Genomic DNA, 24647 nt, shown 5'->3' on the forward strand with positions numbered 1-24647 from the left:
GTGTCAAAGGCGCCTGGGGCTGGGCCTCCGGACCGGGGATTGGCAGACCACACTCCTGGACAGACATAATAAAAGTCCACCATGTGGCCGTGGGATTCACACAGCGTGTGCGTGTCACCAGCAACCGATGGATCTTGGCAGGGAGCCTCCTTCTGGCCTGGGAACAAGCACAGACTTGTGTTTCCTCCAGGGGCAAGTGGCCGTGACGGAGCAGCACTCAGATATTCACGTGCTTTGAGGGCCAAAAGGCAAAAGTGTTGTTCAGTGGGGCAAACACCCACACACCAAACTACTTTAACACAGTGACAACCCAGCGGCATGGGGCTCTGTAGGACAAGGATTTTACAACAGAATTTTGCTACTTTTGTCTGATGGTAAAGAAAAAAGTGTCAGAAAAGGAAAGATAGCATGTTTTGGGGGTATTCACCTCTTGAGGTGTAGTTTCTCTGGGGGCTCAGTCAGTGATCAAGAATCCACCTGCCAGTGCAGGAGATGCAGGGTCGAACCCTGGGTCTGGAAGATCTCCTGGAGAAGGAAACGGCAACCCACTCCAGTGTTCTTGCCTGGGAAATGCCATGGAAAGAAGAGCCGGCGGGCTCTAGTCCATGGGGTTGCAAAGAGTTGGACACAACTGAGTGACTAACACTTTTGCTTTCGCTTTCACCTCTTGAGGTAGGTATCCCAGCACACATGCAAACACACAGAGTCCTCAGCATGGCTCATCTTAGCTGAAAGTCTAAAGTACTGTTATACAGAGTGAAATAAGTCAGAAAGGAAAAAAAATATATATTATAGATTAACACATATGTATGGAATCTAGAAAGATGGTACTGATGAACCTAGTTGCAGGGCAGGAATAGAGACTCAGACATAGAGAACAGACTTATGGACGCAGCAGGGGCAGGAGCGGGTGGGACAAATTGAGAGAGTGACATTGAAATATGTACATTACCACGTGCGAAATAGCTAGCTAGTGGGAAGGCGCTGTGTAGCACAGGGAACTCAGCCTGGTGCCCTGTGAAAACCCAGAGGGGTGGGATGGGGTGGGCGGTGGGACGGCGGCTCAAGGAGGGAACACGTTGAAGTCTATGGCTGATTCATGTTGATGTATGGCAGAAACCAACGCAACACTCTAAAGCAACTACCCTCCAATTTAAAAAAATAAAATTTAAAAAGTAAATAAAAAGGCTCAGGTAAAAAACCAGGCCCACTCTGCTCTCTCTGAACCTGCAGAGAACCTGCAGGCCCTCTCTTCATCAGGCTGGCTTGGAAAATGAGTACCGTTTTAGAATCTCAGGATTCTATGCTTTCTGTAAGAGTTCTGCTACTGAGTAAAATGCCACTCACTCCCGGAACTAATGTGTTCAGTGTGTCAATCACCTGATTTGGGGGACAATTTGATTGTTTTTAAGCCACTCCAGTCACTTTCTTTTGTAGTTCCTCAAGGGGAAGAACTCTTATTTCCTCTTTTCTCTAATAAAGAGGATGGAGATCTGAGACTTGGTGTTAACTCCTTTGCTTTTTAACTATTGAAGGAATATTTGCCAGTATAGAGTTAACAGTGATGCAGAAAAAAGTTTTTAAAAAGTTAGTAAATCATAAAAGACAAGTGAAACGCACTAGTTTTTTACACAGTCTATTACTGGTAGAAAATTTTTTTGTTTACTACTGTTTCCTTAATGCTTTGTTTTAATAACTAACTTTTAGAGTAAAACTTTTAGAGTAATAAAATAATACATACTGACTAGTATTTGCAAACTCCTGAGTGGTAGTTAAGCATTTATTGACTATCCATTATATATTGTACTTCAAACTTTTGAAAGTTACCAGGAAACAGAATAAATATTTCCAATCCTCAAAGATAACCTCATTGGGGAAATAAAATCAGTGTCTAATTCAACTTACAAAAAAATTCCAAAGCAACATTCTGACCCACAGGATGAGTTTACTTAAATTTAGACAAGTCAGAGAATGGACTCTATCTTTCCCGTAATTATAGAAGAAAAGGTATTTCATAGTACATATTGACAAGAAGAAACAGAAGAACTGGGTTGATTATTTTTATAAGATTACAGTGGGGAAGGTGGCAAGTAATATGGTGCCAATTTGAAGATAAAGAAAGTCAGAAGTTTAGTGATTTGTCCAAGTTCAAATGACAACTCACTGGGATTATCTGCTGGAGTTAGACACAAGCTTTTAAACATTCAGTCCACTGGTTTTTTCATGAGACCACTCTGTGTCCTGGATTTTGTGGGGAAGAAACCAATAAACACACTAAAAAAAAAAAAAAAAGTATTATTTAGGTAGATGGTGATACTGTGACAGAAATGTATAACCTGATTGTTTTAAAAAGCAGACTTGATTCTTAAATTTTAAAGCACTGAAAACAGAGCAGCTATGTTTTTTCTTGGGAAAAAAAAAGTATCCTAATTTGACCTTATTCAAGCAGTAATATAATTCCAGGGGGACCACTGAAGAGAAGGGAAGGATCTGATGAAGTCTAAGTGGTGATTGCATTTATAGATTAATCCTGACAGGGAGGAAATACATCTCCTCCCAGGAGACCTCAGTACAGCCAACTGAGAAGTGGGGTCATTATTTATGAGCACAGTGGATTTTTCTGATTACAATAAGCATTTGAATTTCTTTAAGTGAAACATTTTTTTTAGCGGTAGTAAACTTAAAAATTAAGCACTGTACTGTCTTTTTTTTTTTGTTATACTGGCTATAAATGCAATCCTCTCTTACTCTTTTTACTGCTTCATACAGCAATTTGCCTGCCCTGATCAAAAGGGGAAAATGCTATACCTTTATTTAAAAAGCACTCACCTACCAAAATCTGCAAGACCCCACATGGGGAAAGACTAGTCTGAATGAATGTTCAGCAGGATCTCCCAGAACAGTATCACTTCCATCCACGTTCTACAGTGGCCTTCGCATATATTAACAGCTTCATTTGAAGCTAAGAAGTTTAGAAAACTTACCCAACTGAATCAATGAGGGTGGGGTAGGAGCAGGATAATGATTCAATTTTTATTTTTCAATCAGATGATAAATTCTCATTCTAGGAAGATATATACCAACTACATATATCCCCAAAGAAAGTCATTATGGAAGAGTATTCATGAAACCACTATGTCATGGAAGCAAAACAACTAATTTGGAACATGAGAGCCAAGTAATCAAACTTATTTTAAAAGGGAGGGGGCAAAATATTAAGTCATATAATATTGTGATAATATTAAGTCACAATAAATGATATTAAGGAAGTATCTTAAACATAAAGGTGAGATAACAGTATTGTGGTTACCTTAAACAGAAGTTCATATCTGTTAAGGAAATACTCTGAAATATTTACAGATAAAATTATATGAATCTGAGACGTAGGGCATGGAAGTGCAGTTCTCTCATGGAAGTCGGGATGTAAATTAGGCAAGATTGGCTATAGGTCATTAAATGTTGAGGCTGAATCAAATTACATTAGATTTTGTATATTGCTCCCACCACTTCTGCACATATTTGAAATCTTTCTTTATAAAATTCTTTAAAGATTTTGTTTTGAGGACTGTAAAGGAAAAAGGAGGGCTTTCCAGGTGGCTCAGTGGTAAAGAATCCACTTGCCAATGCAGGAAATGCAGAAGCCCTGGGTTTGATCTCTCAGCTGGGAAGATCCCCTGGAGAAGGAAATGACCCACTCCAGTATTCCTGCCTGGAAAATCCCATGGACCGAGGAGCCTGGTGAGCTACAATCCATGGGGTTGCAAAAAGTCAGATATGACTGAGCAACTGAGCACAGCACACAGGCAAAAAGGAATGGCTTTCGTGAACTCTGAGAGGCAGCAAAAGACAATTCTGAAATTACTTTAATTCTGCCTAGTCCCAGCTTTAGATAGCCAGCAAAATTGGGCTTCAGTTCCCTAATGTGGAGTAAGGCTCCGTAAAGTGAGGCTATGGCTTTATCCAGCTCCATAATCCAGCCCAGATTGTGATTGTACATTTGGAGTGTCTGCCTAATGAGTTACAAATAACACACTGTATTTTTTATCCCAGCTCTATTCCACCCATACACCCATCATATACATTTGTAGGGTATGCTGTTGTATTTCTCTGTTAGTTTGTACTTTGAAATCACATCCCAAGTCTAATATTATCTTAAGCAAAATATAAACAAAAAGGCAAATGTGGTACAAAAATAATCATACCAAATGTTTCAAAGTTATTAGCACAGGTAAATGAATTCAGTCTATAAAAACACAAGAAGCTCATCCCCTATTAACACTGTCTGGGGGACAGAAGATAAACTACTGTGAGTAAGCAGAGAGGCCATGCCTATTTTTGCCAAACTGAGTGACATGCGCCTATTCTACTTTTAGAGAATTAAAAAGTTAAGCAAAACAAAAATTCCAAACCATGGAAGAAAAAAAAAATCTCCAACTTCATCTGTCTTCAAAAACTTTTTAAATGTGAAAAATTAGTCTTATTATTTGAATGTTTAGGTGTTTGGATTAAGTTAACTAGTATTCTAAATCCACAGTTTGCTGACCCCAAAAGGCAGAGTGGAGAGGGAATTTTTCATTGGTTGAATACTTTCTATACTTTTTGTACTATATACCTCAGACACAATCCCTTGTGATGTAGGCTTTATTATTCCCACATTCGAAATAAGAAAATTGAGGGTCATGGAGGGTAAGTAATTTGTCTTAAGATCACATAAAGAATAAGGGGGCATATTCAAACTTTCAAGAAGATTTTGACTCCATGGGTGTTTTTAAAGCCATTTGCCTTCCAGCTTACTGACATAGTCCTGAATATTTCAGAGTGTGTTAATACACAGAAAGATAGGATTAACAGAAGCCCTTCTAGGTACTCTTATCAGACTTCCAATAAAATAATTCTACAAATATATATGTGTGTATTACATATGTGTGCTTCCATTTTACTAATGAATCAATTTTTACCCAGCCTGGTCCAGAGAAAGTTGATCAAATTTCACAGTTTCCTCTAAATACACTAGAGAGACAGCTGAAAAGCCAGAGACTAGTTCAGATGGTCACTCCTACTATTTTCACACTGGAAAGACAATTGCTCACAACTGAATCCTCTCTAGATTTCAGCCAGCAGTAATTCAAGCCAGAACACGCTCTCCTGTCACACTCTATATTCTCCAAGTTCGCGGGAGTTTTGTTTCGTAAGGATAATTAAAGGCATGGCAGTGCCACTTGCTAGGATTTCTCTCTTTCTCTTTTACCTGCTATAAAAGAAGAAACTTTAAAGATTAGATTTTTCTCTTTTTCTAAAGCTGGGTATACCAACTGGCATCGGCTGTATTAAAATCAGGAGAAACCTCAATCAAAAAGGCCCTCTCGGAAGGCAGGCTTTCTTGTTAATATGCACCAACATGAAAGGCTTTCTTTTCATCCTATACAACTACAGTGTGTGTAAATTGCAGGGGGCTCATTGGCATAAATCTCGGCTGCGACCTCTGAGGTAAACTGGATTTACATTACTTTCTGACAAGAATTAAATGAAGGCCTTGTGGATATATGAACAGCCTTCTAGGCTGCAACAGATGGGCATGAATGTGCTCCCTAGGAAAACGATCAGTGACATCTGTGTCCTCCAAATTCTGGTGGTCTCAGCCAATTAACAGGGGGGAAGAAAGGGTGGGGGTGGGGAGGCCATGACACAGCCCCCAGCCAAAACCGAGGCAGAGTGTTTGTGTTTGGAGATGGGATCAGGCTGGCCCTAAGCGGTGAGGTTAGCACTTTATTGTTAGCATTCAAATGGAGAATGTGGCTTACAAGCTATTTGTATACCACAGTGAGGATAATATGATTTTTCTCATTTGACCGGAGGAGATGGCCCTCTCCTGCAGCTGATATCATATTTCAGGGCAGTCTCTTTGAGACGGGTGTTTACTTTGGTCTCTTCGAGGCAGGCTGATGGTGTTGCTGTCTGCCAGTTAATGTGGTGCATTCACGTGTCACAAAGCAGGTGAACTCTAAGACAAAACAGAGATCTTTCTTCAAAACATTCTTCTTCAAAATCTATTTCTTTCCTCCTCCAAAGGAGCTTTTACTGATTTTGCAAGGAAGTGAAAAATCAAGGTTTTTCTGGTTAAAAGAAAGTCAAGATAAATTACATCACAGAACTTTCATGAAGTGGTGGAGGAGTCCTTGAAAAGACAGCAAAATGAACCCTGAACCCTACTATCTGAATTTATCAGATTTTGGCAGGCCAATTCCCCTGTGTTTAACGTGCAGGCGGAAGGAAAACTGGATGAACCTAAGCAGAGAGTAAGAATCCCCTTGCACCCTCTTAGGTCCTCGGATAGCATGGAGCAAACAGCCAGGACTGGGGAGCTGAAGAGCAGCAGGGAAGATGAGTACTAACATTTACTTGTGCAGTACCAGGAGGAATTAGGAGATGAATATTTGAGTATTCTTGATCCTGTGTCTTCCAGGTCCCAGGGCTAAGAACAGAGGCTTTGAACCCAAAGTACCCACGTCTGGCTCCACCACTTCCTGGATATGAGTCAATGGGCCAGTTACTGACCTTCTTTGAGCCTCAGTTTCCCCATCTGTAAAATCAAGCTAATAATCATATCTACCTCTTAATAAAGATAAAATAACCTCCCACATGGAAAATGTTTCTGACACTGTTTGACAGCTATTTCTATTCTGACTTTACAAAGAGGAGTATTGAGGGCCCAAGGGTAGAATCCCAAACCTCTCAAGTGATTTTTCAAAGTGAAAGGCATTATGTTCTACTAGTTTTTAGAAATTCAGGAAACTGATTTTCAAAAGAAACAATTTGTATTGCTTTTAGGAACATTATTGTGCTTTAAAATTATACATTTCCTTTAATGTGTAAGATTGTGAAATTATGATTTGCTGAAATGAACTTATTATCAATAGCATCTAGATATCTCTGAAAATGATAAAATAACCTGTCAAGAGGCTAATGAAATAGTATAGTTAGACACCTCCCCCAAATTTAAGCCATTTGTTTTAACTCCCTTTTCCTAGTTGTAGAAATGGAAGTGAGTGGCTTGTGCTACAGTCAATTGAAGTTATTATATGTGAGGTTTTAGAAGACAATGGCTAATTGTGATAGTTTAGATATAAACTATTTACTCCTTTGTCCATGGTGTTGTTTACAACACAGTAATTCCATGTAACAATTGTTTAGAACAGCAGCAAAAAGAGGTCAAAAAGGGTAAGTGAACCTTCTGAACAAGAGAACCAATATCTAACTGTACAAGCTCATCTTCCTGTGTTTTTAAAGTCTATTTTCACTTATGGATTCTTAGCCTCTTACTTTCTGCTCTGTATGATTTTCTAATGATCCAGTTATAAGAACTTGAGCAAGCTGAGCCTCAAGGATTGCTTCTAGAGAAAGCCAAATTATTGGTTCACAAAGAAGCACTTGCCCTTTCTTCTTTACTCATTTGCTGGCTTTCAAAACCCATGGACTCAATGATGAGGATGAAGACAATTGTGGGCACAATTTTTGCACAAATTGTGAGGTTTTCAAAATCTTTACTAGGCTGCAATGCCAAACATAATCCTGTCTTATTCTGTTGGTATAATATCTTCATGTTGATCTATAGACAGCAGAGGGGCCTTTGTCTGCATAGAGATTCAGAAGAGAATTGACCCTAAACAAAAGCACCTGTTGTTTGGTTCTCGTAATAGCCTCAGAAGTGACCAGTTGGCTGCATTTTCCCCACACTCCTCCTTAGGCTTTTCCCAACACTACCATCTCACACATCATTACTGGACGTAAAAAGAGAATAATTGAGGAGAAGATCAATAAATTTAAAAGCTCTTTAAGGAAAGACATAATGAATTTGGTACAGCACATATTTTTAGATCAAAGATGCCTTTGAAGTGACAAAACCCTAATCCATAAACTACTGAAGCACTTCCTTTCTCTCCCAAACTGCTTGTTGTCAAATAAAATGGAAGTTAAGGAAATTATCTTTATCTGAAAATGGCCAAAAGAAGCCATCACCTAATGACAGCCTTGTCACAAATGACAATTGGGGAAATTGTCAGGAAGGCAAGGCCTAACAAGCAGAGAAGTGGGCTTGCTGTTTGCACTAATCTGGCCGTGCAGCCCCCACACACAATCCCAGTCAGCTTGCTGTGTGAAACAGCTAAGGCTTTGTCAGTGGTGGCAAGGACTGGAAAGAGTGCTCTTTCATGAATATGTATTACCATCCCTTGAAGCCTACAGAGACAAACCCTTCAAAACTGAGATATAAAACACACACACACTGCTGAACAACAAAAACCAAGAGAACCTAAGCTATTCGGTTGAGTGTAGTGAAATGCTAGTAACTAATGAAAGATCACGCGTTGGAAATCGAGCCACAGGCACCCGGTTGCATGTGTGTGCATGGTCTTTATTTCCTAGTAATTGAGATGAAATCTTTAGGGGGCTTTCAGTCTCTGGGAACCACGTGTATGGATTCTGAGAGCTACACAGTTACATGGTTTGCAAATCACACACCTTATAATGAATTCACTTTCCCAATGCCAGATATATTCTGAAATTCTAAATATGTGAAAATAATTTTCATATTAACTGAGTATACATACAGTTTTAAGAAACTAATCAAATCTCACATTTGCTTTCAATGAAAGTAGTAAAAACAGTATATGGAAAATTATGATAAAGATACAGTTGTCCAATATTAAGCAGAAAGAGTGTGCAGGCAAAAGGACCACAAGCAAGAAATTTTAAGGTGAAATGGGGAAAAGACCCACTCTGCAAGCCTTCTGTAATCCTAAAATAGCGTTTAAAAAATAGAGTTAAAATGTTTTTTAAAAACTCATATTATATGTATATCCTTTTCTACAAAGATAAATTATTTCATTTCTGGACAAAAATCTAGTAGGATGCTTTTGAATGACTAAACTTTGGTTTTTCTACTGAAAAGGCAACTTAGTTTAAATATAAATGTATATGAATATATATTTAAATTCATTTATATAGCAGCAGATGCATAGGCAGAAAAGTATAAGGTTTTCCCTTTTACTTGTTCTTCTGATATGATAAAGTTTGGTTTCCCACTGTGCAAGAGACAAAGCTCAGTTTTGAAGGTTTTCGATATTATGCAATGTTTGCCATAGACATTTACATTTCATTAGCATATTCTACTCCACGTGAAATCCAGCGTTGAATGCTCCCAGCGCGCTAAAGCTAATCCTCTCTAAAGAGTTACAGGCCATATTACATGTGGCCACAGCAGCAGCCCTGCCATCGCTGCGTCACTTTGAAGATGATGAACAGAGTTCTCTTGTGCGTCCGTCTGTATCCAGACTCATAAACCTCTGCTTTCTGCGCTGTGAAATCCTTCTGTTTTCATTAAGGAGAATTACGAGGAGGCTGAAATCCACGTTACCAGTCTGAAAGCTGGACTGTACTTGAAGAAGAGATATTATACTGATTTCACTTTTTCCTAAGTGTCTATCCACAATCTTTTCAACTAAGATTAAAATGAACTATATTCAAGTGTTTTTGGTCCTTTGATTAGCATCAAGTTCTAACCGCATCTTTCATCTAGGGAATCTGACTGGTTAATCAGAGGAAAGAGACTCAGTGATGCCACAGATCTTTTTTTCTTTACCCTTATTTTTACGGGATAGCATTAAACCTTTAGGTGCAGTAATCTGTAGCAGCTCACTCTTTTGCAGACAAAGATGGCTTAGCTCGTATTATTTATGCAGCAAATAGATAATCCAGTAATCCAATTTCAACAAAATATAACAAACTAAAAGTTGTACAACACTGCAGAAAATGTAAGTTTTTAGTTAAAAACAAAGAAGAGAAGTGAGTACATCCCTCTACTGAGGATACTCCCTTACTAATGCTTAGATTATACTGTAAATAAAATTGATCTTATTTGTTTTATTTTATTATAATTAATTTGCAAAAATGGTTTCTAAGTTGTAATTTGGAAAATAATTATTTGGTAAAAATTGCTATTGAAGATGTCTAGTATACTGCTTAATGTTATTTTACTCAGTGTTAGTTCCTCAGTCATGTCCGACTCTTTTCAACCCCATGAAATTTGTAGCCTGTCAAGCCTCTGTCCATGGAATTTCTCCAGGCAAGAATACTGGAGTGGGTTGCTCCGTTTCCTTTTCCAGAGGATCTTCCCAACCCAGGGATGGAACAGGTTCTTCTGAACTGCAGGCAGATTCAACCTCTGAGTCACCAGCGAAGCCCAGTTTTACTTAAGGTGGAACTGATCACAGAATCTGAGTTTCCTGGGAGTAAAGGCGAAAAGGGACAATTTTTTTGATTTTCATGCCAAATGGAAATATTTATTTTTATTAGACTACAAAAACCTAATCTTTATAAACCATCTAACACAAATCCTTCATTACTTGGTCCACATTCTTTACTGTTGCCTGAGTAGTTTTAGACAGATGAATATATCTCTTTTTGGTAATTTTTAAATAATTTTGAACATGTGTGCAAGTTAAACACATTTCACAATAGAGTTCCTTATTTAACTTGGCCATTTTCTTTACAAGCATATGCCAGAAAGTCTTTACAGAACAATGGACAGAATTCAGCATCTGGAGTTGTTAATAAATGGGCCTAGATTTGTTGTGTACCAGCTATGAAGCAGGGACAATTTCTTCCCTCCTGAGGTGACTGAGCTGTGAGGCAGGCAACCAATTATTTCTCTTACTGTGGGCAACTTCAGCACTTCCATACACAAAACAAAATTTTGCCATAAATTTTCAAGCTGTACACCTTTAATCCTGGCAATACATAAGTTCAGGTTGAAGTTTCATTTGCATAACTTGGTAAATTTACTAAGAAGAATTAAATTGTACTGTTAAAATGAGTAGATTTTATGTTATGTAAATTGTATCTCAATAAAGATTTTAAAGGGCTTTCCTGGTGGCTCAGATAGTAAAGAATCTGCCTGCAATGTGGGAGACCTGGCTTCCATCCTAGGGTTGGGAAGCTCCCCTGGAGGAGGGCATGGCAACCTACTCCAGTATTCTTGCCTGGAGAATCCCCATGGACAGAGGAGTCTGGCGGGTTGCAGTCCATGAGGTCGCAAAGAGTCAGACACCACTGATCGACTAAGGACACTTAGTTAAAGGGAAGCTTTTGACTTCTCTTAGTTGAAGCCCCTTTAACTAAGATGTTAAACGGGCTTCCCCAGTGGCTCAGCAGTAAAGAATCCACCTGCAACGCAGGAGACTCAGGTTCCATCTCTGGGTGGGGAAGATCCCCTGGAGGAGGGCATGGCAACCCACGCCAGCATTCTTCCCTGGAAGAATTCCATGGACAGAGCAGCCTGTGGACTACAGTCCGCAGGTCACAAAGAGTCGGACATGACAGAGGTGACTGAGCAGGCACACAAAGACATTAAAACTATATTTAGCAAAGTTTCGTTCATTAAGTTATCGTCATCTCTATTTACAAAAGAGGCAAATGAGACTCAAGGAAATTGCATCTCAAGGCAAAGAGACTCAAGGAAGTAACTTGCTTGCTGTTAGAGCTTTTTGTTTCACATGATAGAATTCATACCTTCAACTGTAATTTCTGTCTGCCTGTGCCTCGCTGATTGATTAACTGATTGAATTCCTACTGAATCTCCCTTGACCCACTCTATGAGTGAGTCTATGCAGGGTACTTTCTTATCTATCTCCACTGTATGAGGGTTACACAGATCTATATATGGGTTAAGATAGTAAAGACCAAACTAAAGGTCAATTTTACTGTATGTTAGGTTAAAAAATAAAAATAAAGCCAATTTATGCTGTTTTCCCAAAGAAGAAAGAAAGGAGAAAGGAATAAAGAGAGGGAGGAAAAGAGGGAGAGAGAGAGAAAGGAAGGAAGGAAGGGAAAGGGAAAATATCATCAAGTTTTAAGGTCTAATCTCTTGAAACTGAGGTACCTAAATACCAGAAAAAAGAGTCTGACCAAGTCATACCTCAAGGAATAGGTTTACACATCCCCACAAAAAATTATATGATTTTTTTCTAACTTGTATCTGTAGGAACCGGGGGAATGTGTGTGTAAATAAATTATAAAATGATGAACTAAGAAGGGAAAAGGAACATAGCTCCCTTGGGTCAAAAGGATTAACATGGGAACATTTACCAGAGACTTGAGATGCATTGTGCTATCCACGAGGTGGGGCAGGCTGGGTACCACAATTTGGTCAGAAAGTGTAAAATACATAAGACACCTTGATAAGACACATATGTCACTGAGGATGAGAGATAAATTTCATGAGAGTTCAGAGATCTCCTAACTCACTGATGTTGCCAGGAGTCCAGATGTCAGGGGGTATACTTAGGGATCTCCTCCAAACTAAAAGATAGTTTACCATACCCTGTATCTCATTCCATGAAGAAAGAGGCACACACATTTCTTGGGATTTTAGCATAGGACAGGACAAATAATATTATATTTGTGTTGCTCCTTCCTACTTACTGAATAAACCATAAGGATTCTATATTTAAAGAGGGCCCAAAGCCAAGGAGTAGTCTTCAGTCAGTTCAGTTTAAAGAGTAAGCCATTTTTACCAGCCGTTAGACCTTGTGACCCAGGAAATCTAATGTGTGCAATATTCTGTAGCAGATCATTGAGCTTATAGAATTCCCAAATAGAATAGTACAGCCCCTAGAATTGAGAGAAAAGCCACACCTCTTTGACAAATAACTATTTTCCTCAAGAAACAGCTGCTTTTTTTTTTTTTTTTTTTTCTTGCTGCGTTCTGATAAAGACTGACTATCTGGTCATGGAACATGAACTGATAGTGAGACCTGTGCTTTCTCTTCCAAATTAGATGCTATTTGATGGACCTCTTGTTAAATGCTTCTCTGGTGGCCCATCAGAACAAGACCCAGTTTCCGCCTCAGTCATATCTCCCATCAGGAAGCTTCCATAAGCCTCTTATCCTTCTCCATCAGAGGACAGACAGAACGAAAACCACAGTCACAGAAAACTAACCAATCTGATCACACGGACCACAGCTTTGTCTAACTCAATAAAACTATGAGCCATGCCGTGTAGGACTACCCAACACGGACGGGTCATGGTGGAGAGGTCTGACAGAATGTGGTTCACGGAGAAGGGAATGGCAAACCACTTCAGCATTCTTGCCTTGAGAACCCCATGAACAGTATGAAAAGGCAAAATGATAGGATACTGAAAGAGGAACTCCCCAGGTCAGTAGGTGCCCAATATGCTACTGGAGGTCAGTGGAGAAATAACTCCAGAAAGAATGAAGGGATGGAGCCCAAGCAAAAACAACACCCAGCTGTGGATGTGACTGGTGATGGGAGTACAGTCCTATGCTGTAAACAATATTTCATAGGAACCTGGAATGTCAGGTCCATGAATCAAGGCAAATTGGAAGTGGTCAAACAGGAGAAGGCAAGAGTGAACATCGACATTTTAGGAATCAGCGAACTAAAATGGACTGGAATGGACGAATTTAATTCAGATGACCATTATATCTACTGCCATGGGCAAGAATCCCTTAGAAGAAATGGAGTAGCCCTCATAGTCAACAAGAGTCTGAAATGCAGTACTTGGATGCAGTCTCAAAAACGACACAATTTCTGTTCGTTTCCAAGGCAAACCATTCAATGTCACAGTAATCCAAGTCTAGGCCCCAAGCAGTAATGCCAAAAAGGGCTGAAGTTGAATGGTTCTATGATGAACTACAACACCTTCTAGAACTAAAGCCAAAAAAGAAGATGTCCTTTTCATCACAGAGGACTGGAATGCAAAAGTAGGAGGTCAAGGGATACCTGGGGTAACAGGCAAGTTTGGCCTTGGAGTACAAAATGAAGCAGGGCAAAGGCCAACAGAGTTTTGCCAAGAGAATGCACTGGTTGTAGTAAACACCCTATTCCAACAACACAAGAGAAGACTCTACATATGGACATCACCAGATGGTCAACAGCGAAATAAGATTGATTATATTCTTTGCAGCTGACATTGGAGAAGCTCTATACAGTCAGCAAAAACAAGACCAGAGCAGACTGTGGCTCAGACCATGAACTTCTTATTGCAAAATTCAGACTTAAATTGAAGAAAGCAGGGAAAACCACCGGAGAAGGCAATGGCACCCCATTGCAGTACTCTTGCCTGGAAAGTCCCATGGATGGAGAAACCTGGTAGGCTGCAGTCCATGGGGTCGCTAAGAGTTGGCACGACTGAGCGACTTCACTTTTGCTTTTCACTTTCATGCATTGGAGAAGGCAATGGCAACCCACTCCAGTATTCTTGCCTGGAGAATCCCAGAGACAGAGGAGCCTAGTGGGCTGCTGTCTATGGGGTTGCACAGAGTCGGACACGACTGAAGCGACTTAGCAGTAGCAGCAGGGAAAACCACTAAACCATTCAGGTATGACCTAAATCAAATCCCTTACGATTATACAGTGAAAATTACAAATAGATTCAAGGGATTAGATCTGATAAACAGAATACCTGAAGAACTATGGACGGAGGTTTGTGTCATCGTATAGGAGGCAGTGATCAAGACCATCCCAAGAAAAAGAAATTCAAAAAGGCAAAATGGTTGTCTGAGGAGGCCTTACAAATAGCTGAGAAAAGAAGAGATGCAAAAGGCAAAGGAGAGAAGGAAAGATATACCCATCTGAATGCAGAGTTCCAAAGAAAAGCAAGGAGAGATAAGACAGCCTTCCTCAGTGATCAATGTAAAGAAATAGAGGAAAACAATAGAATGGGAAAGATTAGAGATCTCTTCAAGAAAATTAGAGATACCAAGGGAACATTTCATGCAAAGATGGGCTTGATAAAGGACAGAAATGGTATGGACCTAAAAGAAGTAGAAGATATTAAGAAAAGGTGGCAAGAATACACAGAAGAACTGTACAAAAAAGATCTTCATGACCCAGATAATCACGATGGTGTGATTACTCACCTAGAGCCAGACATCCTGGAATGTGAAGTCAAGTGGGCCTTAGAAAGCATCACTATGAACAAAGCTAGTGGAGGTGATGGAATTCCAGTTGAGCTGTTTCAAATCCTAAAAGATGATGCTGTGAAAGTGCTGCACTCAATATGCCAGCAAATTTGGAAAACTCAGAACTGGCCACAGCACTGGAAAAGGTCAGTTTTCATTCTAATTCCAAAGAAATGCAATGTCGAAGAATGTTCAAACTACCACACAATTGTACTCATCTCACACGCTAAAAAGTAATGCTCAAAATTCTCCAAGCCAGGCTCAACAATATGTGAACCATGAACTTCCAGATGTTCAAGTTGGATTTAGAAAACGCAAAGGAACCAGAGATCAAATTGCCAACATCAGTTGGATCACTGAAAAAGCAAGAGAGTTTCAGAAAAACATTTATTTCTGCTTTATTGACTATGTCAAAGCCTTTGACTGTGTGGATCACAACAAACTATGGAATATTCTTCAAGAGATGCGAATACCAGACCGCCTTACCTGCCTCTTGAGAAACCTGTATGCAGGTCAGGAAGCAACAGCTAGAACCGGACATGGAACAATGGACTGGTTCCAAATTGGGAAAGGAGTACATCAAGGCTGTATATTGTCACCCTGCTTATTTAACTTATATGCAGAGTACATCATGAGAAACACTGGGCTGGATGAAGCACAAGCTGGAATCAAGATTGCTGGGAGAAATGTCAATAACCTCAAATATGCAGATGACACCACCCTTATGGCAGAAAGTGAAGAGGAACTAAAACCCTCTTGATGAAAGTGAAAGAGGAGAGTGGAAAAACCTGGCTTAAAACCCAACATTTAAAAACTAAGATCATGGCATCTGGTCCCATCACTTTATGGCAAATAGATGGGGAAACAATGACAGTGACAGATTTTATTTTCTTGGGCTCCAAAATCACTGCAGATGGTGACTGCACCCATGAAATGAAAAGATGCTTGCTGCTTGGAAACAAAGCTATGACCAAAAGCAGAGATATTTCTCTGCTGACAAAGGTCCATCTAGTCAAAGCTAAGGTTTTTCCACTAGTCATGTATGGATGTGAAGAATAGGACTATAAAGTAAGCTGAGCACTGAAGAATTGATGCTTTTGAACTGTGGTGTTAGAGAAGACTCTTGACAGTCCCTTGGACTGTAAGATCAAACCAGTCAATCCTAAAGGAAATCAGTCCTGAATATTCATTAGAAGGACTGATGCTAAAGCCGAAACTCCAATAGTTTGGCCTCCTGATGCGAAGAACTGGCTCATTGGAAAAGACCCTGATGCTGGGAAAGATTGAAAGTGGGAGGAGAAGGGGATGACAGAGGATGAGATGGTTGGATGGCATCACTGACTCAATGGACATGAGTTTGAGAAAACTCTGGGAGTTTATGATGGACAGGAAGGCCTGGCGTGCTGTAGTCCATGGGGTCACAAAGAGATGGACACGACTGAGTGACTGAACTGACTGAGGCCTCCGACTTGTTAAATTTGGAGGGGCAGAGCAGCTCTTCATCATCAAGATGAACCACATACAAGATCACACTCAACCAAGTTCTAGAGGCCCAAGAAGATTTCAGGAGCAAATGGCTCTAAGTTTTGTGGCACCTGGTCTTGCTGCAAGGCCCACCTCTACCTGGACCCACATATATGGACAGGGGAGAAATGGCTCAGGACTGATTTACTAATGGTTATGCACAGTATACAGGCAAGAGCCATAAAAAAAGTTCATGCTGCATTAGAGTTCTTCACACTGTCACAATGAAGGACAAGTCGGAAGATAAATCTTCACAACAAGCAGAACTTTAAGAAGTACATCTATTTGTACATTTTACCTAGAGAGAAAGATCACCACAGTGAAGGTATATACATAGAGTCTAAGGGTTTCTTTTGATGATGAGCAAGTAGGAAGGAAAAAGATTGGATTGACAGGAGGTTTAGGGTAGAGGTACTTGTATGGACCTATTAAAATAGGTTCATGGGTGTGAGAATATTGTGCCCCACGCGAATGCTCAGCAAAGGGCTCTCACTACGGAGGAGACTCAGTAATCAAATGGGCAGGAAGATCAGGAGTGCAAATGTCAGCTGTCCTCTTCCCCAGGAATCACTATTTCTCAGTAGATTCAAAAGCAAAGATGGAGGTTATCCATGGGCTCAACCATGAGAACTTCTTACCAAGGCAGATCTGGCTACTACCACCACAAATGAACGCTTTAAAGGCCAGCAGCAGAAACCCATGCTGAGCCCTCCATACAGCTCCCAGCGTGGTGAATGGGGTGGAGTGATTATATCGAACCACTTTCATTGTGGACTTGGTAGCAATTTTTCTCACTAAAATGGATCTATGCTCTGCACATAGATTTTATCCCCCTGCTATATTCTATTAGCAAAACTTTCTGCGGACTTACTGAAAGTTAATTTCACCCACAGTAATGCATGCAGTACTGCTTCTGGTCAAGAATGCTGTAGGATTCCCACAGGATTCATTGGTTTTACCATAAACCAGGAGCAGCTGGCCTTGCAGAGCAGTGCGATAGTCTGCTGAAGGCTTGGTTACAGAGACAGGTGGAGGACACCTTACAAAGTGGGGGCACTAGCCTAGAGAAAATGGCGTATGCTCCAAATCGATAACCAGTATATGGCCTGTTTCATCCAATGACAGATCAGATGGGATCATCACTGTTGTTGTTCAGTCGTGTCTGACTCTTTGCAGTCCCATGGACAGCAGCATGCTAGGCTTTGCTGTCCTTCACCATCTCCCGGAGTTTGGTCAAACTCACGTCCATTGAGTCAGTGATGCCATCCAACCATCTCATCCTCTGTCATCCCCTTCTCCTCCCTCCTTCAATCTTTCCCAGCATCAAGGTCTTCTCCAATGAGTCAGCTCTTCACATCAGGTGGCCAAAATATCGGAGTTTCAGCATTAGCATCAGTCCTTCCAATGAATATTCAGGACTGATTTCTTTTAGGATTAACTGGTTTGATCTCCTTGCAATGCAAGGGACTGTCAAGAGTCTTTTCCAACACCACAGTTCAAAAGCATCAGTTCTTCCGCGCTCAGCTTTCTCTATGGGAAGCAGCAGAACCTCTCACACTACCCTTCCCCCCTCCTTACTGAGAGTACATTCAGTTTCAGTTCAGTTGCTCAGTCGTGTCTGACTCTTTGTAACCCCATGAATCGCAGCACGCCAGGCCTCCCTCTCCATCACCAGCTCCTGGAGTTCATCTAAACTCATGTCCATCGAGTCGGTGATGTCATCCAGCCATCTCATCCTCTGTCGTCCCCTTATCCTCCTGCCCCCAATCCCTCCCAGCATCAGGGTCTTTTCCAATATTTCGCATGAGGTGGCCAAAGTACTGGAGTTTCAGCTTCAGCATCATTCCTTCCAAAGAACACCAAGGACTGATCTCCTTCAGAATGGACTGGTTGGATCTCCTTGCAGTCCAAGGGACTCTCAAGAGTCTTCTCCAACACCACAGTTCAAAAGCCTCAATTCTTGGGCGCTCAGCTTTCTTTGCAGTCCAACTCTCACATCCATACATGACATCTGGAAAAACCATAGCCTTGACTTGATGGACCTTTATTGGCAAAGTACATTATGAAAGTTATAATTGTAATGTCATAATCAGTTGCTATGGGGGCTGTGGTCAACATTTATATTTTCTTGCTTGCATGGCAGTGTATATGTTCATGCAGTAACCTATTTCTTGCCCACCTCTCCTTTTCACCTGTTATATAGGCTGTATTGGTGGTAGTTATCTTTATAGTTTAGTACATGAATAACATGTATGTAGCTTTTACAACGGAGAAGGCAATGGCACCCCACTCCAGTCCTCTTGCCTGGAAAATCCCATGGACGGAGGAGCCTGGTGGGCTGCAGTCATGGGGTCGCTAAGAGTCGGGCACGACTGAGCAACTTCACTTTCACTTTTCACTTTCATGCATTGGAGAAGGAAATGGCAACCCACTCCAGTGTTCTTGCCTGGAGAATCCCAGGGACGGAGGAGCCTAGTGGGCTGCTGTCTATGGGGTCGCACAGAGTTGGACATGACTGAAGCGACTTAGCAGCAGCAGCAGCTTTTACAAAATCTATCAAATGTCCTCTTATTTATCTTATTTAAGTTAACTTCTAAGGATGAATCTGCATTTCCAGATGAATTTACACACTTTGCTGACTGATGAAAATCATACCACATTGCATGTTTCTCTTTTAAACTGGTTGTCCGAAACAGAGAGTTTTATAACCACCATTATAATGATCCATTCATTCAGGTTTCCAGACATTGCTTCCTTCCTTCCTTCTGAATTGTTTCTGATTAGTGCTTTTCATTTTATCTTTTCCTGCACTGGTTTCTACCCTTTTTTTTTTTTTTCATTTCAGTTTCTGTTTATAAATGAATGCTCCGTTAGCGAAGCCGTTCATGACTTCCCTTAGCAGCAGCTCAGCCTTAGAATGGCCTGCTCATTCCACCAGTGTTTCCTCAGTGCTTATCACGTGCAGACACAATAGTCCTACTCCCATCACTGTACACGGTCCCCACGTCCTCGACTATCCCCGCTGTTTTATGTCAGATGTTCACTGTCAGTTCCACGGGCAGCACTGGGGTGATGTGTGGCTCCTTGTATTCGGGCTGTCTCTCACAGTCTGTTCCTCACTGTTCGTCCCTCCCAAGCTCTAGGGTCTGTGTTTCACCAGTGGGCGCCTTTATACCCAAATCCACTCTTAGGTAAGATCTTACAATTTCTGGATGTTCAAATAATGTCTCTATTTACCATAGCTTAGCTTAACTGCAACCTTTTAGAAGCACCTGAACACCAGAACTACCTTACCCTGAGAGCTAATGACTTTCTTCCTTTTGAAATGCATAAAGACGCTGTGATCGTACAGTGGTTAGTACTCTGTGTAGTAAAATGAATGAAGATACGAAATACATAGAATTAGGACACAAACACTGCGATCTCTGGAGAGGTGTGTTCTCCGGTGGCAACAGTTAACAGGATGTTAGTCAATCTCTTGAGAGTTTGGTTAGTAAAAATAAATGGATTAGGCCGTACACAGTCTGAGGCTCTTTTCTCTTCTTCTATTCTTTAGGAATAATATCTGTCTAACATTGGTACAATTCCTCATGTGTAGGTTGCCTATCTTCCTCTTTTTTTTTTTTTCACTCTAAATTGACATTTCCACCTTCCTGCATTCTTGTCCATCCCAAGCACATATATTAATTCTTTAATTCTTTCAAGATTTCTATAAGTACCTACTATGTGCCAAACACAAACAGTTTAAGGATAAAGAGATGAATATGATGCTGTTTCTGGACTCTGGAAGTCTGCAGTTGTGGGGAGGCCAATGTGCAGACAATAATTGCAGCCTCATAATAAATGACAGGGCAGAGGCACCATAGAAGTCTAAAGATGTCCTTTCACCTGACCCACAAGCTGAGCGGTCCTTTAGGGACAGTGACCCTGTTTTATAAGGCAGCACGTGGTCATCAGTCCATCATGCTGGGGGAGTTGCTGAGCTTTTTTCACAACTGAAAGAACCAGCAGAACATCTCAGGCCACTGTAGGAGCAGGCAGTTTTGGAAAGTCATACTCATTTCCCTACAAACTCACGTGTTATAGGTAGTTGTGACCTGGGATAGTAAAATCTGTACTCCAAAATAGAATTTTAAGGGAGAAAACCCCACGTGTATCCAGTAGGCAGGGCACATACATTGTACAAAGTACTACAGAGCTCCTCTAGTAGTCCTGAATGCCCTGTGTGGTGCTCTAGAAACCCTCAGCCAGTGAAATGACATCAGTAAAGAATGGTAATTGGTCCCTAAAGAATTGCCTTGAGGAGGGTAACAGAGCAAACACACCACAGCGGCAGTAATCGAGCAAGGGAGGATATAATTATTTATAATATTCAGATCAAAAGATGTGGCTATTTTGGACATGCACAATGGGTTCAGATACAGAGTGTTACCTATGGATATTCTGAGAAGGTAATGTTTCTATACCCCTCAAGAGATTTACAAGAAATCTATTTATGTTCCCTACTTGACAGTCCTTTTCCTTGTATTGCTAACTAGCAACCAGCATGACTACTCAACCAAAACATTTCTACCAGCAAATACAGTCTTGTCTCTCAGTGGCACACATGACTGAGGGTGGGCTCACTCTGACATCCAGGCTGATGGTCCCCTTGGAAGAAAGAACCCAGTGTGTCGGCGAAGTATGCTTTTGGCTTGGTGTGTGTTGTGCAGCTTTTTAAGAATGTATCCACTTTTCTTAGTCCTCCCTTTAACAAAACAAAACCCACTGCTTTCTTTTCTATGTAGTCATTGCTTAATATTCACCCTATCCAAGCTCGCCATCTACAGGTCATATGGTTTACAATTGCTTTTAAGGTCTTGAGAAGATCCCCTGTGCGAATTCACATGCGCCTCCTTTGGGGGGAGTTTACTCTGCTTCTGCTACTATTTTGGGCACCTGATGCGAAGAACCGACTCATCTGAAAAGACCCTGATGCTGGGAAAGATTAAAGGCGGGAGGAGAAGGGGACGACAGAGGATGAGATGGTTGGATGGCATCACTGACTCAGTGGACACGGGTTGTAAACTCCGGGAGTTGGTGATAAACAGGGAGGCCTGGCGTGCTGCAGTCCATGGAGTCGCAAAGAGTCGGACACGACTGAGCGAGTGAACTGAACTAAACTGAACTCTGCTGTTGACTGACACCACAACTGATGGCTATCTATTGCATAACTACTATCTTGTTAGATGTTTTCCTGGACCCTTCTTTTACATTTGTCTACACTCAGGGATTTATTTGCAAAAGATAACAGTAAAGAAGAGCTATGAAATACAGGTTTTAGTATGCTTAAGTTTCTAAACTTAAGCTTCTCGGATGGCACTAGTGGTAAAGAATCTGCCCGCCAATGCAGGAGACAGAAGAGAAGCGGGTTCACTCCCTGTGTAGAGCCCCTGGGGTAGGAAATGGCAATTCACTCCAGTATTCTTGCCTGAAAAATCCCATGGACAGAGCAGCCTGGTAGGCTACAGCCCATGGGGTCGCAAAGAGTCGGACATGATTGAGCACGTGCTCACACATACACAAACTTAAAAAAATACAACCTCCCTTCCAGTTAATAGGAAAATAACACACTTTTCATTGATCCTTGTGTTACAAAGCACTAATTATCCTAACCACCCTTACCACTTACTAAACACTTGGTTGGTACCGTTGGCCTAGGAACTTACAGACATTATCTAATCTAATACTTAAAGCATATTTATAAGTATTTTTTATCTGCACTTTGTAGATGAGAAATCTGCAGCTCTAAGGCACTAAGCAGCTTAGTCAAGGACACAGAGCTAGTTAGTAAGTTGGAGAGTTGGTTCTTGACATTGGTCTCACATCAAAACTATGCTCTTGAAAAATACACCATACTGCTTCCAGTATTTCATTTTTCCTTGTTTCAAGCCTATGATGGTTGCCAATGAATTTTTCAACTACTCTTTTGCCTCCCAGGTTTCTATGTGTCCTCCAAGGCAGGGAGCAGGAAAGAATAACCTTTTTCTATGGTGTACTCTGCAACAGCCAAGAGTACAACCAGAAACTGTAAAGAAGTCTCTGTATCACCAAGTCACTCCAGTAGCATTCCAGAGTTCAGGGTAAAGCTGTGACTCACTGTTCTTCTTCCTCTACCTGGAGCTTAGGTTGGCAAGAGTGTCCTGATCATATCTGACACTCTCCATTGACTTTAAATAAAGTCGTGTTCACTCAACAATGCCTAAAGTCTGACCCTGTCTCCAAAAGGATCCTCAATTTGCAGTTTCTATCATGTTTTTCTTCAGAGGTTGCCTTTTAAGGAGATCAAGAAGCTTTATTTGTGGAGGTCTTTTTTTTTTATTTTTCTCAGTTGAATTTGAGTTTCTATTCATCCCCAAAAGGTGAGGTTCACTTGGACCAAGTGGAAACATGCCCACTGAAGTGGGAGATTCTTAGGTTTAATTTAGCTGCAAAGGAGCAGAACACACCCAAACTAACTTTAGCATAAAGGAAAAATTATTAGATGGACACAGGAATATCTCATGGACATAGGGCAGAAAATGAAAGTTCTCTTCATGTGGGACTGGGATCAGGAAATGGAAAGCTGTAGGAGGCAAAAGTAGTCTGTCTCTCTCTCACACACACACCCCACTGTCTGCTTTATTCATTCCACTAAGACCTACTGAAAGCCTGCTATGCCAGGCACCATGCTAGGTGCAAAGAGCACCGAGGTGAACAGAACAGACAGAGTCTGATTTCTTTCTCTCTGTAAACCATCCTTATCTGACTCACTCATCCTGGCTTTACCTGCCCTTCTGATTCAACCGCTTAATAGAAAATGACTCAGTCTCAGCATCCTTAGTTCAAAGATAAAGTCTTAGCGCAACACACAGCTCCTTACCTGTTGGCATCATCTGTCCTTCCCTGGTCCGATCAGTTAAAGAAACAATGACTCTGGTGGTGGGGTGGCCGGTGGGTGGGGGGAGTGTTGTATAGGACAATCTCAGCAGTCAGGGAAGAATAACAGAGCAAACTGTGAAAATGGGATGTTGGTAATGAGCATATGGCTGCTAAAGAAAAGATGATCACCTCTACTGCAAAGATTTTCAAACATAAAAGGGTGATGAAAGTTTCCATAAACTCGAGGGAAGGAAAGGAGAGCAACTCAGGAAGGCTGAAAACTCACCATGAGGTGTGGTAGGGTCTCCAGGCATATGGCCTATGCTGGAAACCAGTTTGAGCTGGAGTGGAAGGCTCCGTCCGAGTGAAGAATGAGTTACTCAAAAGCCCTGTAACTCTGCTTCGGGGAAGCCCGGGTGACTTTCCTTGCAAGGGGAGAGAAAGGGAGCAAGCGAATTAGAGCTCGTACAAAACAAGGCCTTCCTTGAAAAGTCTGAGCAACTCGTGGCAGCTTAGAAGTTCAAATTACCTAGGGTTGCTGAAATATTTGTGAACCTTGGAGGCGGTCAATCTCCAATTTTAAGAGTGACGGTGACACTACAGCAGAGGCTTGGAAAGCATCCTGAAAAACACGGGGAGTGGAGAGGCTGAAAGTCGAAATAGGCAATAACAAAATTTCTGTGACTGTTGCCTAAGCGTTTTAGTCACTAGGGCTAATATGGTCTTGGGAAACAGGAGTTACAATCATCAATGTAAAAAGTAACTCCCCTCTCAAGTCTGGGCTGCCACCTCACATGTCTCAAGTCAGTTCAGTTCAGTTCAGCCGCTCAGTCGTGTCCGACTCTTTGTGATCCCATGGACTGGAGCACGCCAGGCCTCCCTGTCCTTCACCAACTCCTGGAGCTTGCTCAAACTCATGTCCATCAAGTTGGTGATGCCATCCAACCATCTCATCCTCTGTCATCCCCTTCTGTCTCAAGTACCTCACCTCTATACGCTGACAAGATATTTCAGGTTAACTCCTTTCTTTCAAGAGAATCTTGAGAGGAAAAGGTATTTTATTTGTTCAGCTGCACATATCCAAGGAAGTGTTTAATTCTAATCCAGTTTACTAGCATACTCTAATTTACAGTTCAATTTACCATTTTGAGAGAGTGAAAGTCATACCTGATAAAAATCCTCTGATGAGTATAAAGTTCTTAAAACTTTCAAGGAAACTCAGTATGTGGCAAAAGGCTGC

The 24647-nt window shown here is 41.1% G+C and overlaps 1 protein-coding gene across 1 annotated transcript in view; it reads right to left on the reverse strand.

Annotated features, from left to right (window-relative positions):
- The window catches only part of ALPK1 (alpha kinase 1), a 112446-nt gene that overhangs the window by 67458 nt on the left and 20341 nt on the right, over positions 1–24647 (reverse strand). Inside the window, exons 3-4 of the mRNA XM_068975307.1 lie at positions 23937–24029; positions 23694–23832 (exon numbers count right to left, since the gene is read on the reverse strand). The gene's annotated coding sequence lies outside the window, so the exon portion shown is untranslated. The remainder of the gene's footprint in view (positions 1–23693; positions 23833–23936; positions 24030–24647) is intronic.

Source organism: Capricornis sumatraensis, chromosome 7, assembly GCF_032405125.1.
Source record: "Capricornis sumatraensis isolate serow.1 chromosome 7, serow.2, whole genome shotgun sequence".
In the NCBI taxonomy this organism is placed as follows: domain Eukaryota; kingdom Metazoa; phylum Chordata; class Mammalia; order Artiodactyla; family Bovidae; genus Capricornis; species Capricornis sumatraensis.